The sequence below is a fragment of the Anomaloglossus baeobatrachus genome, chromosome 2 (genome assembly GCF_048569485.1).
Source record: "Anomaloglossus baeobatrachus isolate aAnoBae1 chromosome 2, aAnoBae1.hap1, whole genome shotgun sequence".
In the NCBI taxonomy this organism is placed as follows: Eukaryota; Metazoa; Chordata; class Amphibia; order Anura; family Aromobatidae; genus Anomaloglossus; species Anomaloglossus baeobatrachus.
The window spans coordinates 128,349,400-128,365,066 of record NC_134354.1 but is presented as its reverse complement, the minus strand read 5'-3'; the positions used below and the strand labels follow the sequence as shown (position 1 = coordinate 128,365,066).

At 46.9% G+C, this 15,667-nt stretch overlaps 1 protein-coding gene across 1 annotated transcript in view; it reads right to left on the bottom strand.

Moving 5' to 3' along the window:
• Positions 1-15,249, bottom strand: part of SERPINF1 (serpin family F member 1) — a 144,409-nt gene extending 129,160 nt beyond the window's left edge. Inside the window, exon 1 of the mRNA XM_075335335.1 lies at positions 15,144-15,249. The gene's annotated coding sequence lies outside the window, so the exon portion shown is untranslated. The remainder of the gene's footprint in view (positions 1-15,143) is intronic.
• Between the last annotated feature and the right edge of the window lie 418 nt (positions 15,250-15,667).

The following is a 15,667-nucleotide window of genomic DNA, read 5'->3' as shown; positions in this document are numbered from 1 at the left end:
CAAAAGAGCATGTGATCGATTCATCAACTGCAACTTTTTACAGTCATAACCTTTCTCAAAAATGTACAGCCCCATTTAACCCTGCCCCCATCCAATATTATTTAAATTGTACAACAGTTTAGAGCAGGGGGTGGAGAACCTTTTTTATGCCAAGGGCAATTTAGAAATTTTGGGGACCGCACAAAATTATCAACTTAAAAACGACCGTGATATGTTTGGCCAAACAATTAATTAACTCACTCACCCCTAATATGGTGGCTGAAGCTTCGTCCCTATGTTGAGGCTTTTATGTTAGGTGATAGTAATCTGGTTGCTTCTCACATCTGCTTTTCCAGGTTTGTGTTGGTCTAGAGTGCGGTCAACTCTTTGTGATAATTTTGCAAATCATACATATCACAATGGAGATGATGGTACTGCGGTATATGCATCACATTGGAGACTATGGTATTGCGGTACATACACATCACATAGGATATGCTGGGACTGCTATATATACATCACATGAAATATGAAGACTGCAGTATATGCATCACAGGAGATGCTGGGACTGCTGTATATACATCACAAGAGACATGGGGCTGCAGTATATACATCACAGGAGGGGCTGGGGACATATACATCACAGGAGGAGCTGGGGCATATACATCACAAGAGAGGCTGGAGGCATATACATGACTGTGGAGGTTGAAGGGCATAGACATCACATGAGACACTGGGAGCATATACATCACAGGCAACACTGGGGCATGTACATTACTGGGGAGGCTGAGGAGCATAGACTTGACTGGGAGGCATGGACATCACTGGGAGTGTGAGGATGTAATCCCTCAGTGTATGTGCTTGCAGAGCATGTGGGGTTCAAAGGGGTAGCAGCCAGCAAAAAGAATATGCTGCCCAAGCACTGCCATTCCCGGGAATTTGCTGGGAACTGCAGAAAAAGGCATGCGGCCCACAGGTCAAAGGTTCCTTAACCCCTTCAGCCCCCGGGCACTTTCCGTTTTTGCGTTTTTATTTTTTGCTCCCCTTCTTCCGAGAGGCGTAACTTTTTTATTTTTCCATCAATCTTGCCATATGAGGGCTTGTTTTTTGCGGGACGAGTTGTACTTTTAAATGAAACCATAAGTTTTACCATATAGTGTACTGGAAAATGGCAAAAAAATTCCAAGTGCGGAAAAATTGCAAAAAAACTGGGATTGTACAATAGTTTTTGGGATATTTTATTCACCGTGTTCACTATATGGTAAAACTGATGTGTGGGTATGATGCCTCAGGTCGGTGCGAGTTTGTAGACACCAAACATGTATAGGTTTACTTGTATCTAAGGGGTTAAAAAAAATTCACAAGCTTGTCCGAAAAACGTGGCGCACGTTTTGCGCCATTTTCCAAAACCCGTAGCGTTCTCATTTTTCAGGATCTGAGGCTCAGTGATGGCTTATTTTTTGCGTCTTGACCTGACGTTCTTAACGGTACCATTTTTGCGCAGATGCTACGTTTTGATCGCCTGTTATTGCATTTTGCGCAAAATTTGCGGCGACCAAAAAATGTAATTTTGGCGTTTGGAATTTTTTTGCCGCTACGCCGTTTACTGATCAGATTCATTGATTTTATATTTTGATAGATCGGGCATTTCTGAACGCGGCGATACCAAATATGTGTGTATTTTTTATTTTTTTAACCCTTTAATTTTCAATGGGGTGAAAGGGGGGTGATTTGAACTTTTAGGTTTTTTTATTTTTTTTTAATTTTTTAAAACTTTTTTTTTTTACTTTTTTTTTTTATTTTACTAGTCCCCCTAGGGGGCTATTGCGATCAGCAATCTGATCGCTCTGCACTATCTGCAGATCTCAGCTACAGAGCTGAGAACTGCAGATTTGCTGCTTCACTTTCAATGCCGGCTGTATTCCGGCATTGAGAGGAAGTGACTCATGTTAGCCACAGGCGTCATCACATGACCCTGTGCTACCATGGCAACCGCCGAAAGTCACGTGATCATGTCACGTGACTTCCGGCGGGGGCGGGGTAAGTCACTGTAATGGCGGCGCCCATATACATATCGCTGCCAAGACTTTGGCAGCGAAATGTAAGGGGTTAATGGCCGCGGGTGGAAGCGATTCCACCCGCGGCTAGCAGGCACACATATCAGCTGTTGATAACAGCTGATATGTGCGCCGATCGCCGCCGCCCGCCGGCGGCAGGGGGCGGGGCTTACCGGAAAACGATCCATGACGTATCTAGTACGTCATGGGTCGTTAAGGGGTTAATCCTGTTTTACAGGAACAAAGTTGTGTGCTAAAAAAAGTTTGCACAAAAATCATAAGCCATGTGTGCCAGTTTGATAAATTTGTTGCAAAACATCAACAAATACCACAAAAGAACATAACAAAGTGACTAAATAAAACACAATCGGGCACATGTGTGGCGCCCCTGAAGCTTCAGTCGCCACAGGGTACTGCATCTCCTTTAAGATTAACAACAAGGTCTGAAATATGTATTCACTCCAAGTAAAATTCAAGACAACACTTGTGGAGTAAAAAAATACTCAACAAGAAAAACAGTGATTTCAATATATAAAATTAGTTTATTAAATAGTTATTATAAAAAGCATGCATATCATAATTAATAAAATAATAATAATAGTAATGGTACTTCAAAACACGAGGGACGATGTGTAAGCAATATAATAACAATAATTAGTGCACAAAATTACATATGGAGCTGACTTGTTTGTTATAATATAAATAAAAAACATTTATCTCATTCTATATCATTTGAAAGAAACATACAGAAAATCTTTAAAAATTAAAAATATTTTTACAGTGATACTCATGTATCCAGGAAATCAAAATGTGTACTAAAAAAGGAGTATTGTGATTATATGAGTAAAAAATTAATATTCATATCAATAATAAGAATATATATCAACCCAATAAAAAGCCAACCAGCCAATTCTTGCAACATGTGAGTGCAGTCTAAAAAAGTAAGAAAGTAAAAAAGCACAATAGTTAAACGCTACAGTGAGCAAAAATCAGTGCAAAAAATATGTAATAAACCAAAAAGTGACTGGTGTAAAAAATTAATGACTCTGAATTCACAGTAATAGACAAGCTAACAATTGTCTAAAATTGCAAAAAAACTGGAAAACCAAGTGCAAGGTGCTAAACAATACTAGTGTATTTTATGTGAGACATGTAAAAATAAAGTGCATAGTGTCGGCTCCATAGTCAGCTCCATATGTAATTTTGTGCACAAATTATTGTTATTATATTGCTTACACATCGTCCCTCGTGTTTTGAAGTACCATTACTATTATTATTATTTTATTAATTATGATATGCATGCTTTTATAATAAACTAATTTTATATATTGAAATTACTGTTTTTCTTGTTGAGTATTTTTTTACTCCACAAGTGTTGTCTTGAATCTCCTTTAAGATGTAGTACTCATCCCGGGTAAGGAGAGGTTAATAGTTGGTCATTCTCACATTCACAACCACAAACAGTTAGGTGCCTTCCCACTGGGGGGATGGTCTGGGGTAGATAGGTGGGTAGCCATCATGAAGCATGGGACTTTCTCGGTCACTAGGAAAGCCACCTGGGGGGCAGGCACCACTTGGGGAAAAGAGAAGGAGCATCTTCACATATAGTCAGTTAGCCCCGGGCACAGCTTGGGGTGAGACGCACTTGGGGACCTCAGTCCACTCTCTGCTACCTCACACTTGTGGGAGCGCCATAGGGCCTGTGGCGTGTAGCATCCAACTCAGCCCGGGTTTTCTACAGCTACACGGGATTCCAGGGTCTGCGGTGAGTGCCGGAAACACCCGCGACCCGTTCCACATTCCACATACACTGGGATTGGAAGGACCCCGACCAGAAAGGACTCACAGTGGGAACACCAGCTGTGACCTCGAATTGCTCGGGATTGGCTGGGGCCCACATAGCGGTGGCCAGTGCTTCGGGAGTGGCAACCAGCTTACTTAAGGAACTGTGAGTAAAACACCTGGAACCCGCAGACACTGTGTCCGCCTGTCATTCCTGGCGCCACCGCCCCATGCCTCAGCGCCTACCATCACTACTCCCCTAATCATCCTCCCCGGGGCCCGCTCCATCTGTGGGTAGCAGAAAAACCTTAGCTACTACTACCATCCGCCCTGGAGGGCAGCGACAGCAGCGGTGGCTAATTCCCTGGCCGCATACCGCAGGTGGCATTACCAAATCAACTTCCAGTATCATCCTTATTCCCCCTCTCCCTCCGTGTACACCTTGAGGTCACGAAACCGGGCACGGCAACCCGTGACATCCCCTGACCCTCCCTGGCCCGGTGACTAGTATTTTCCCCCGACCCCCTGGGGTGCTACATTTGGCGTCACGAACAGGATTGCATGCCCGCAACAACCGGGTACTGTGCACCTTAAAGAACTGTGTTAAACTGTGTTTCTGAAAAAGGACAGGCACCATTACTTGCGCAGAGCAGGAAACAAGGAGGCGTGCTTTCATGGGTGCAGCCCAGAAAAAGCGTGAAAGAGAGCCCCGCTACCGGAAACCAGCAGGACTGTGACTTCAATGACATGTCCACTGAGGAGAATCGCATACTTGAGTGACTTCAAAGATAGACTTTACAGCTTGTTTCGACTGCGGCTCCAGGTCCTGGAACTGATTCAACAGTTCTTTATCCTATTGTTTAGTTGTATATTTTTGAGTCTTGCACCTTGTTCACACCATAGGTGTTCCAGATGTACATTCTTTAACTGGAACTGATTCAAGGCATGGCCACTTTCATCAAAGTGGTGCAAACCAGGCCAGGGGCTCAGCAACCTGCAACCATGGAACTGGCTTCCAGTGCTGACAACCTCCACTGGCGGCGACGCGGGAGGAACCTGCTGCCCCAGGTTCCTGATCGTTATGATGCTGATGGGCAGCCGATATGCAGTTGCTGCGACAAGGTTGGACACTTTGCCTGCAGATGATCTTTGAGTTCCCAGATCCAGGGGTTTGGATCATCCCTCTGGCAACAGCACCAGCAGCCAAGCAAGAATAATTGTTTTCATATGCAAATGTTGATGTTTTATTGCATTGATAATATTGCTGACCGGTAACTGTTTGAATGTTTACAAGGTTGAAATGTTTGATGCTGCCTCCCATAAAGGGAAAATTGTTAACCTGTTATAGCATACAAAAATTGCGGTGTTACTAACTTTGTTTGTTTGCAGCTCGTGAGTGCTGCCATTTGCCATGGGGGAATGTGGTGCTCCTGGGGCTTCAGTCGCCACAGGGTACTGCATCTCTTTTAAGATGTAGTACTTATCCTGGATAAGGAGAGGTTAATCACTGGTGATTCTCACATTCACAACCACACACAGTCAGGTGCCTTCCTACTAGGGAGATGCCTGGGGTAGATAGGGAGGTGGCCATCACGAAGCATTGGACTTTCCCAGTCACCAGGACAGCCACCTGAGTGGCGGGCACCACTTGGGGAAAAGGGAAGGAGCATCTTCACACATTGTCAGTTATCCCCGGGCACAGCTTCGGGTGAGAAGCACTTGGGGACCTCGGTCCACTCGCTTCTACCTCACACTTCTGGGAGCGCCATAGGGCCCGTGCCTTGGAGCATCCAGCTCAGCCCGGGTTCTCTACAGCTACATGACATTCCAGGGTCTCCGGTGAGTGCCGGAAATACCCGCGATCCGTTTCATATTCCACATACACCGGGATTGGAGGGACACCAACCAGAAAGGACTCACAGTGGGAACACCAGCGGTGACCTCGAATTGGGCCCGCTCCACCTGTGGGGAGTAGAAACACCTCAGCTGCTACTACCATCCCCCCCGGAGGACAGCGACAGCAGCGGTGGCTAATTCCCCGGCCGCATACCGCAGGTGGCATCACGGAATCAACCTTCACCATCATCCTTATTCCCCCTCTCCCTCTGTGTACATCTCGGGGTCACGAAACCGGGCAGGGCCACCCGTGACATCCGCTGACCCTCACCGGCCCGGAGACGAGTATTTTCCCCCAACATCCTGGGGTGGTACACATACTCTTTTGTTTTATTTGTAACCTGTTTTGCTAATTTTTAACAAGTTGCATATTTCTCAAAAATGTGAGAAAAAAAGATCAAGGACAGAGAGGAACTCTGAGGAGCCAGCGTGAAATCAGGGAGGAGCCCCACAAGAAGACCATCTGAGGTCATGTGCGCACGCTGCGGATTTACCCATGGATTTGCCGCGGATTTCACTGCAGAAATGCTTCAGAAAATGTTTATAACATTTCTGCAGTCCTTCTCCAGCAAAATCTATGGGGATTAAAAAAAGCTGTGCACACACTCCGTTTTTTTTGTCCCTGCGGATTTACCTGTGGATTTTCCGCTGTGGAATTAAAGTGCATGTAACTTTTTTTCTGCAGGTCCCTGCGGTTTTGCCATTAATTATTGGTAAAAAAAAAGCAGGGAACAACCTGCGGCAAAAGCGCGGCAAATCCGCACCAAAACCACATGCGGATTTCGTTGCGGTTTTGGTGCAGTGTTTTACCGAATGTACGGGATTCTTTCACAGAGTCTGGTTTTTCCTTAAGAAAAAGCCATTTTCTAGTGCGCACGTAGCTTTATGGCAGAGAGGAATGCAGAAGAGACGGTTTGAGGGCAGAGAAGGATGCAGAAAGGACGGTTTTAGGGCAGACAAGCACACCAAGGAGACAGCCTAATGGCAGAGAGGAGAGCTGAGGAGATGGCCTGAGGGCAGAGAGGACCACAGAGGAGGCTGCCTGAGTTCAGAGAGGAGCGCTGAGGACACTGCCTGAGTGCACAGAGGAGCACTGAGGAAACTGCATGAGTGCAGAGAGGAGCGCTGAGGACACTGCCTGAGTGCAGAGAGGAGCGCTGAGAACACTGCCTGAGTGCAGAGAGGAGCGCTGAGAACACTGCCTGAGTGCAGAGAGGAGCGCTGAGGACACTGCCTGAGTGCAGAGAGGAGCGCTGAGAACACTGCCTGAGTGCAGAGAGGAGCGCTGAGGACACTGCCTGAGTGAAGAGAGGAGCGCTGAGGAAGCACACTAAGGGGACAATCTGAGTGCAGAGAGAACTAAGAAGGCCTGATAACAGAGAAAAGTGCTGAGGAAACAGCCCTAAGCAGAGAGCATCACTGAAGAGATGGCCAGAGGGCAGAGAGAAACAGTGAGGAGACAACCTGAGAGTAGACTGATAGGAACAAGAACTTAGGTTTGAAATGTGATGGACATCTGGACAAATGGAGCTCATTATAGTTAGTGGGACGGTCAACATATGCTGTGCGTTCAATGACAAATCCATCCCCAGCTGCTTTCCATTGTTCTGCTCCTATAATGGAAATTACAACAAAAAGGTTTAGCAGTTGTGACGCCCTGGAAAAGCCAGGACGTCACAGGTACAGCAACAACACACCCCACACCCAGGTTAGAAACACCAGAGTCACACACAAATCCTTGTTGCCTCCCTCCAGGGGCTGATGTCCACACCAGGTGGGGCGGGGCCAGGCGGTTGGCTCCACCCACCGAGGAGTTCACAGTCCTGGAGGCGGGAAAAGGAGAGGAGAACAGTTTGGAGAGTTGAGGAAGTGGTAGTGGAGCAGACTGGCCGTGTCCGGGTACGTGGCCCGGGCACAAAACAGCAAGGTTGGCAGACGGTGGTGACGGTCTGCAGGCGAGGCCGATTGACGCACAACCGTAAGGACCGGGGACGGGCGGTGGCCCGCCGGTACCGAACCGGGGAGCGAAGAGAAGCCAGCACCACTCGGCAGGGCCTACGGACCCCGACCAGGCTTGGAGTCACCTTTAAACCGGTCAAATCCGTCAGCAACGGGAACCACCGGGGTTTCCCAGCAGCAAAGACCCGACTGAAGGCAACCGCTCAACCGTGAAGGGAAATACAGCTACCGCCACAGCTAGAGTTCCCAGGGCCAGAGCCTGCGGGCATAAAGGGGCTCCTCTGGCAAATACACCGCTGGGGAGCGGGCTACCGGTGGGAAGCCATCAAGGCCGAAAACACATCAGAGATGCAGGGAGAGACAGTCACCGCCAACCTACCGGGAGTGACCACCGCAGCCATCTGTGGGACCCGTCCATCCAGCCGTTTGTTTTACCAGAGACTCCGTGTACGTTACTGGCTGAGTGAATACCACCGTGCCGTCTGGCACTGCGCTGCCCCCGCGATCCTGCACCTCCCCAACTCCTGCCATCCACCCTCCAGTCGCTATCACCGGGCCCCGGGACCACCAAACCCCCCTACCCACGGAGGGGAGAGAAACATCTCAGCTGCTCCCTGTCATCGCTCCCGGGATCCCCGTCTAGAGCAGCGGTGGTGTCCCAACCTCACCACAAGCGTGGGTGGCGTCACGGACAACATCCCCAAACCACACCATCCCCTTTTCACTCACGGGCGAGGAGCGCCGCTCGAGTTCCCGGATCCGGCCCACCGCTCGAGCCACCAAGCAGCAGTAACAGCAGCGCCGGACCCGAGCGTGGTGAGCGCAGCGCCCCCTCCCCGCCTGCGACACAGTAGTGCAAACAGCCTTCAAGGGGCTGTCCATCACTTTCTAAATTTTTCTTAATGTGGCCAGGTGGGAATGAAATGGGAAGTGGGTGTGGCTGTGGCCTAAAATTTGCCACAGTGTGCTAGTCATGTCCACCTCATATTCTGTCCCTCTTTCTTTTCTTCAGACGTTGGGAGATATGCATATTAGCTACCTTGGTCAGCACAAAAGCAGGCATCATCTGCAGAGATATTCTCCTTCACCTTCTCACTTACATTTATCGGATTTGTTCTGATTAGTATATCTTATAGGTAATTGTTTTAAATCAATTCTCTCATGTGTGCGTAAAGGTCATCAATACGTTCCCTAAGTATTAAATTACTGTCACTAATACCGTGCTGGAATATATTTCTGCTGGAATAGCTAAAATGTTTCCCTTCAAGGAACATAAGCGGGGCCTCAATATTAGAAACCAATAATACAGTATGTTCTGCATGAAATGGAGCAAAGAAAACAGGATTTCCAGCTGTGGCTTTGGAAGACTAAGAATTTAATACAAAGGATATTTTGTTCCAGTACATACCAGTTACATCTGTGTTCCAGCCACCTAAAATATATCTAACACCTGGCACAATCTCCACTTTCTAAGGCCGTGTTCACAACTGCGTCTAAGCCTCTGTCGCCAATCAAGCCAAAAGTACTGAACAAAATAGCACAGCACATTGCATTGCTTTGCCTGGTAGACCATGCCGAAAACCAGACAGACCCTAGTATATTCAATGGGCCGTCTGGCACCACTGTAGTCAAAAGCTGCCCTTTTTTTTTTTAGCTCTTTTCCCCCTTTGAAGGGAATGTGTCACCAGATTTTTCCTACCCCATCTGAGAGCAGCATAATGTAGAGACGGAGACCCTGATGCCAGCGATGTGTCACTCACTAAGTTGTTTGCTATCATTTTGATAAAATCAATGTTTTCTCTGCTGCAGATCTAGCAGTTATACAGAGCTCATGAATATGCTGGACTACCTGGCAGCACGCCAAGTAGTTCTCTAATGATAATCTACTGCTGATTAACTGCTGAAAAACCAAGCCCATATAGGGGAGTAAAAAACCCAAAACAGATGTAACGAAGAAAACAATCTAATCTTGCGATCAGGTCACAGCTGTGAAACTAAGGGTGGTATCACACACAGCGACGACGACAATGACGTCGCTGCTACGTCACCATTTTCTGTGACGTTGCAGCGACGTCCCGTCGCTGTCGCTGTGTGTGACATCCAGCAACGACCTGGCCCCTGCTGTGAGGTCGCCGCTCGTTGCTGAATGTCCAGCTTCATTTTTTGGTCGTCGCTCTCCCACTGTGACGCACACATCGCTATGTGTGACAGCAAGAGAGTGACAAAATGAAGCGAGCAGGGAGCAGGAGCCAGCGTCTGGCAGCTGCGGTAAGCTGTAACCAGGGTAAACATCGGGTAACCAAGGGAAGACCTTTCCCTGGTTACCCGATATTTACCTTCGTTACCAGCGTCCGCCGCTCTCGCTGCCAGTGCCGGCTCCTGCTCTCTGCACATGTAGCTGCAGTACACATCGGGTAATTAACCCGATGTGTACTGTAGCTAGGAGAGCAAGGAGCCAGCGCTAAGCAGTGTGCGTGGCTCCCTGCTCTCTGCACATGTAGAGACGTTATGATCGCTGCTGCGTCGCTGTGTTTGACAGCTAAGCAGCGATCATAACAGCGACTTACAAGGTCGCTGTTGTGTCACAGAAAATGGTGACGTAACAGTGACGTCCTTGTCGCTGTCGCTATGTGTGAACCCAGCTTTAGGGAGGGTGCTGCGGAGGAGAGGGAGGGGTTAATCCCCCCATCTCCTCCATTGTCAGCCTGTGTGTATATCGCACTGCACTGGGATAACATCTAAGTGCAGTCCGATATTTCTCTCGCACCCATAGACTTGAATGGCTGCTCTAGCAGAAAGTCGCAGCATGTTGCGACTTTTCTCGCATCCAGATTCTGGATCCGAGAAAAGCTGACCAACTGCTCTCCCTCATTGACTAACATTGGTCAGAGTGCAATGCGGGAATGTTTGAGGATTTCCGAACCCTGAAGCGGGTAAAAGAAGTGATATAAGATGGAACATGTCTACAGAGATGTCATTTTGACATTGCTGTACTCTATGTTCATTTTATGGGGCCCTTTGCCCCATAATACATTTTGGCTCTGATTCATCATTACCTTTGACCCTGTTTTTTTGCTTAGTTCTTTGTATGGCGTTTTGTATTCTATTTGTGCCTTTTTCAAGTGTTGTTATTTACAGTATATGTGCCTGTCTGGTGTTTTTTTTTCTCTTTGTGAGTGTAGTGTCGTAATTCTAGATGTTTTTGTCTGATTCATCAATTGCAACTTTTTAAAAAGTGGTGTTATCTACGTCTTTCAAATTTTGCATGTCTACGACATTTCGAAAAAGGTTTTACTTTTTGCTTAAAAATTCACAAAAATAATTAACGATGGGGGAAAAGCCCATTTTTCACTTTGTGCCAAATTTCTAAACCGTGTGAGCCACGAATTTGGCGCAACAAACATCAGTGAACACCACAAGACACAAAAAAATAAAAGTGACAAACCCCCCCAGAAATGATGAATCTGGGCTTTACTTCTAAAAGCAGAAATAGGACCAAACTTTCAACAACAATTAAACACACTGGCCCAAAAGAAGACCAATGGCCTGTATCCTGACAAGTTCCAGACTTCAAAAACTGTTACCTCCACACACAGCAATAAACAGCCAGAAATATTGCCAATATAAGGCTGCTCAATGGCGGAAGAAAACACGAAATAGACCTAAAGACCCCCCATACACATTAGACTTATGTTGACTGAACCCGCTAATTACAGCATGATCGACTAAAAGTCTAATTTATATAGGGGCCTTCTGAGTCCTGAGTCTCCCCCAACAGATAGTAGAAGGGGAGAGAAGGATCTGGCAAAGTGGATTTCCAATGGCCGATCCTATTGTTCTCTGCGTGTTGATATAACACCCATGGGACTAGTCCCTGTGCTCATTAGCATAAGATAAAAGATTATTTAAAAATAGTTTTTCTAAAGATCTCTTTATCTATTCTAGTGTATACAGGGACGGTTAGGCCCTGTGCGCACGCTGCGGATTTACCGCGGATTTTGCTGCGGATTTGCTGCAGAAAATGTGTCTAACATTGCTGCAGTCATTCCCCAGCAAATCCTATGGGTTTTAAAAAAATGCTGTGCGCACATTGGGTTTTTTTATACCCGCGGATTTACCCGCGGATTTTCCGTTGCAGGATTAATGAGCATGTCACTTCTTTTGTGCGGTTTTTGCCATAGATAATGGTAAAAATCCACAGGGACCAACCTGCGGAAAATCCATGGTAAATCCGCGGTAAATCCGCGGTGAAACCGCATGCGGATTTCGCTGCGGTTTTGGTGCGTTTTTTTACTGCGGGTGCGGGATTCTTTAAGACTATGTGCCTACGGGACTTTGTACCTGCGGATATATCCGCAGGTATGTCCGCAGGTTTACTGCAGCTGCTCCCCGGAAACCAGCGAAATAGCTGCGGTAAACCTGCGGACATTCATGCGGCTTACCTTCAGAAGTCCCGGCCTCTATCTCCATAGTAGAGGGACGGGAATTCCGCAGGTATTTTCGCATAAATAATTGACATGCAATTACGTGCAGCTGCGGGACATCCGCAGCCGCACATTCGGCAGCATGGACACAGACACTCCCCATGTACCATAGGATAACATGATGAATGTCTGTACTTGCTAAAACCTGCGGATTTATCTAGAAAATCCAGATAAATCCGCAGGTTTTCCGTGGCAAAATCCGCAGGTAAAGAGTCCTGTGGGCACATAGCCTAAAGGCCGCTGTACACGCAACGACATAGCTAACGAGATGTCGTTGGGGTCACGGAATTCGTGACGCACATCCGGCCTCGTTAGTGACGTCGTTGCGTGTGAAACGTACGAGCGACCGCTAACGATCAAAAATAATCACCTTATCGTTGATCGTTGACACGTCATTCTAAACCCAAATATCGTTGCTGGAGCTGGATGCAGGTTGTTCGTCGTTCCTGAGGCAGCACACATCGCTACGTGTGACACCCCAGGAACGACGAACATCACCTTACCTGCGTCCTCCGGCAACGAGGTGGGCGTCACTTTCTTTCGGCTGCTCTCCGCCCCTCCACTTCTATTGGACGGCTGCCATGTGACGTCGCTGTGATGCCGCATGAACCGCCCCCTTAGAAAGGAGGCGGTTCACCGGCCACAGCATCGTCGCTAGGCCGGTAAGTCCGTGTGACGGGGACTAACAATATTGTGCGCTACGGGCAGCACCCAGAACTGCTCGTGGTTATGGGTGCATAGTGCACCTGACAGGTTCCCTTTAATGCGGGCTTTACACGAGTCGACCGATTGTGCAATTTCACGATCGATCGTATCCGCCCCCGTCGTTTGTGCGTCACGGGCAAATCGCTGCCCGTGTCACACAAAGTCGTGAAAGCCCCGTCACACGTACTTTCCTGCTGAGCGACTTCCCTGTGGGCGGCGAACATCCTCTTCCTGAAGGGGGAGGGACGTTCGGCGTCACAGCGACGTCAAACAGCCGCCGGCCAATAGAAGCGGAGGGGCGGAGATGAGCGGGACGTAAACATCCCGCCCACCTCCTTCCTTCCGCATAGCCACCGGGAGCCGTGGGACGCAGGTAAGCTGTGTTCTTCGTTCCTGGGGTGTCACACGGAGCAATGTGAGCTACCCCGGGTACGATGAACAACCGGCGCCATTTTAATTAAACAATTTTTTAAAACTGAGCGACGAGTACACGACTCACGATTTGTGAGCGATATTGCGTCGCTCGGAGGTGTCACACGAGACGACGTTGTGAATGATGCCGGATGTGCGTCACGAAAACCGTGACCCCCGACGATGCATCGCACGATAGCTCGTCTCGTGTAAAGCACGCATAGGAGTCAATGAATACAAAAAAGGTTCAGTGTAAAATAAAAGGGATTGCAAAAAAATGATGAAAATAGAATGCAACTAGGATGATGCCTGAGAAAAAAAAAAGAACAGTCCTTTTCTCTTGAATGTGGGAATCCAGCCTATGAGGGGCCAATATGAGAGTAATCGCAAAAAAAACCCAACAATTCACAAGTATTTGTTGCATCATATAAGATGGATATGTCTATATACTCAGTGCCGAGCAGATGCCACTGACTGAAGTGATTTGCAATACTGGAGCATTTTTACAGCACATCACATAATACTCATCTCTCAGATCCCAATGTGCCAAATACCTCCCATTTAAAGGAGGCGGGAGAATGAAAAAAGTACGTGGCAAGCAAAGGATGAGAAAGCCAAGATGTAAAGATGTGGCAGAGCTGGCTTATATTTAACTCTTTATTACTTTTCATCGTTTTGAGAATAGGATAATGTGGATGCCCTGCAGTGCTGTGTAACTCCACTGATCACTGAGGAGCGTGAATAAGATCTCCGCTCTGTTACATCTGCACAATGGATAATGCAGAGTTAGGAGCTACAGCGCACTCCCCGAAAAGTGACCTGCAGGCGTACCACAATCTGTGGTCCCATAGATAAAGAATCAGGCTACAGGAAAAAAAAACTGTGCGCAAATACTCATAGAAATGTAATAAATCTGCATAAATCCAAAGCACGATCCTAGAGGTTAGGGTGATGCTACTGTGAAGTATTGGGCATTTTTAAAGGGTTAATACCATAGGGATTCAATGGGATCTTTAGGCTATGTGCACACATTGAGTATTTGGTTGCAGAAATTTCTTCCCCAATCTGCATCTCTTTGCAGAAAAAAAACGCATGTTTTTTTTACTTTTTTTAACACATTCTTGGGTGGAAAAATGCTCCAAAAACGCTGAAATAATTGACATTCTGCAGATTTATTTCTGCACGGGAAAACAAAAAAGCAACATGTGCACTACACTTCAGGATGCTCATTGACTTTGCTGGCATAAGGATTTGCTTGCAGGTTTGTGACAAAACTGCACCAAAAAATGCATTAAAAAAACTGGATAAAAACGCACTGTGTGCACATAGCCTAATGAGAAATTATTAAAAATTGATAAACGTTATATCTTACAATAAATTGAAATACTATGTCCCAAGAATGACAAAAATATTTTAGGAGTGATACCTTCATAGGCTAACCAGAAAAATGATATTAGCAAGCTTTCCGAGCACCAAGGCTCCTTCTTCAGGCTATATTACAAATTAATTACTGAGACAAAATCACAACATTTAAATGAATGTTGTAATTCAGCCTGAAGAAGGAGCCTTGCTAATATCATATTTCTGGTTAGCCTATGAAGGTATCACTCCTAAAATATTTTTGTCTTTCTTGGGACATAGTATTTCAATTGATTTTTCTGGCTAACACGGTACCACAATATTACCTTGTATTGCACATCTTACAATAAAAATATACTAAAGTAATCAATTACATCCTGAGCTCCTTTAAGGGGGCACTGTCATTATCAATGAGCACCCTGAGTACTTTGGCACAGGTAGGTGATAATAAAAAACTTTTGCCATTAGGCAACCACCCTATGTACAGGCCTGTAGGGAATGCCACTCATACCTTAGTAAGGGTGCCGTCTCTTGGGACAGGCTGCCTAGGGCTTCCTCCCACCCCCAGGTGGCTGCTCTGTGGATCTGGAACTAGGGAAGACCCTCGGCCGCCTCTTTATCTAGGCTCTAGATCACTCAGTACATGAGGTGGAGTTAGGGGCGGCTCTAACAGACAGCACAGCTGGACTGCAGCCTCCTGGGATGGGAGGGGGGATTCATTTTATGTGGCATTCCTGTAGGGTAGCACAAAGCCAACGCACAGATGTGAAATCTGCTGGGTCCATACCGTGCTATCATCTACAGACAGATAAAAGAATAGGCACTGAGAGGCTGAAAACAGCTGTATGACAGCCAGGAGGTGTACACATCTCATCACCTGCATTATATCCATCAGATGTATTGCCATACAAAACCTATATGAGGCTTGGGCGGATATGATGAGAGTCAATCAGTGGTAGCACAGCTCCACCACATGTACCAAGCAGAAATACAACCTTATATACACACTATATACAATATCACTACCCAGCGCAG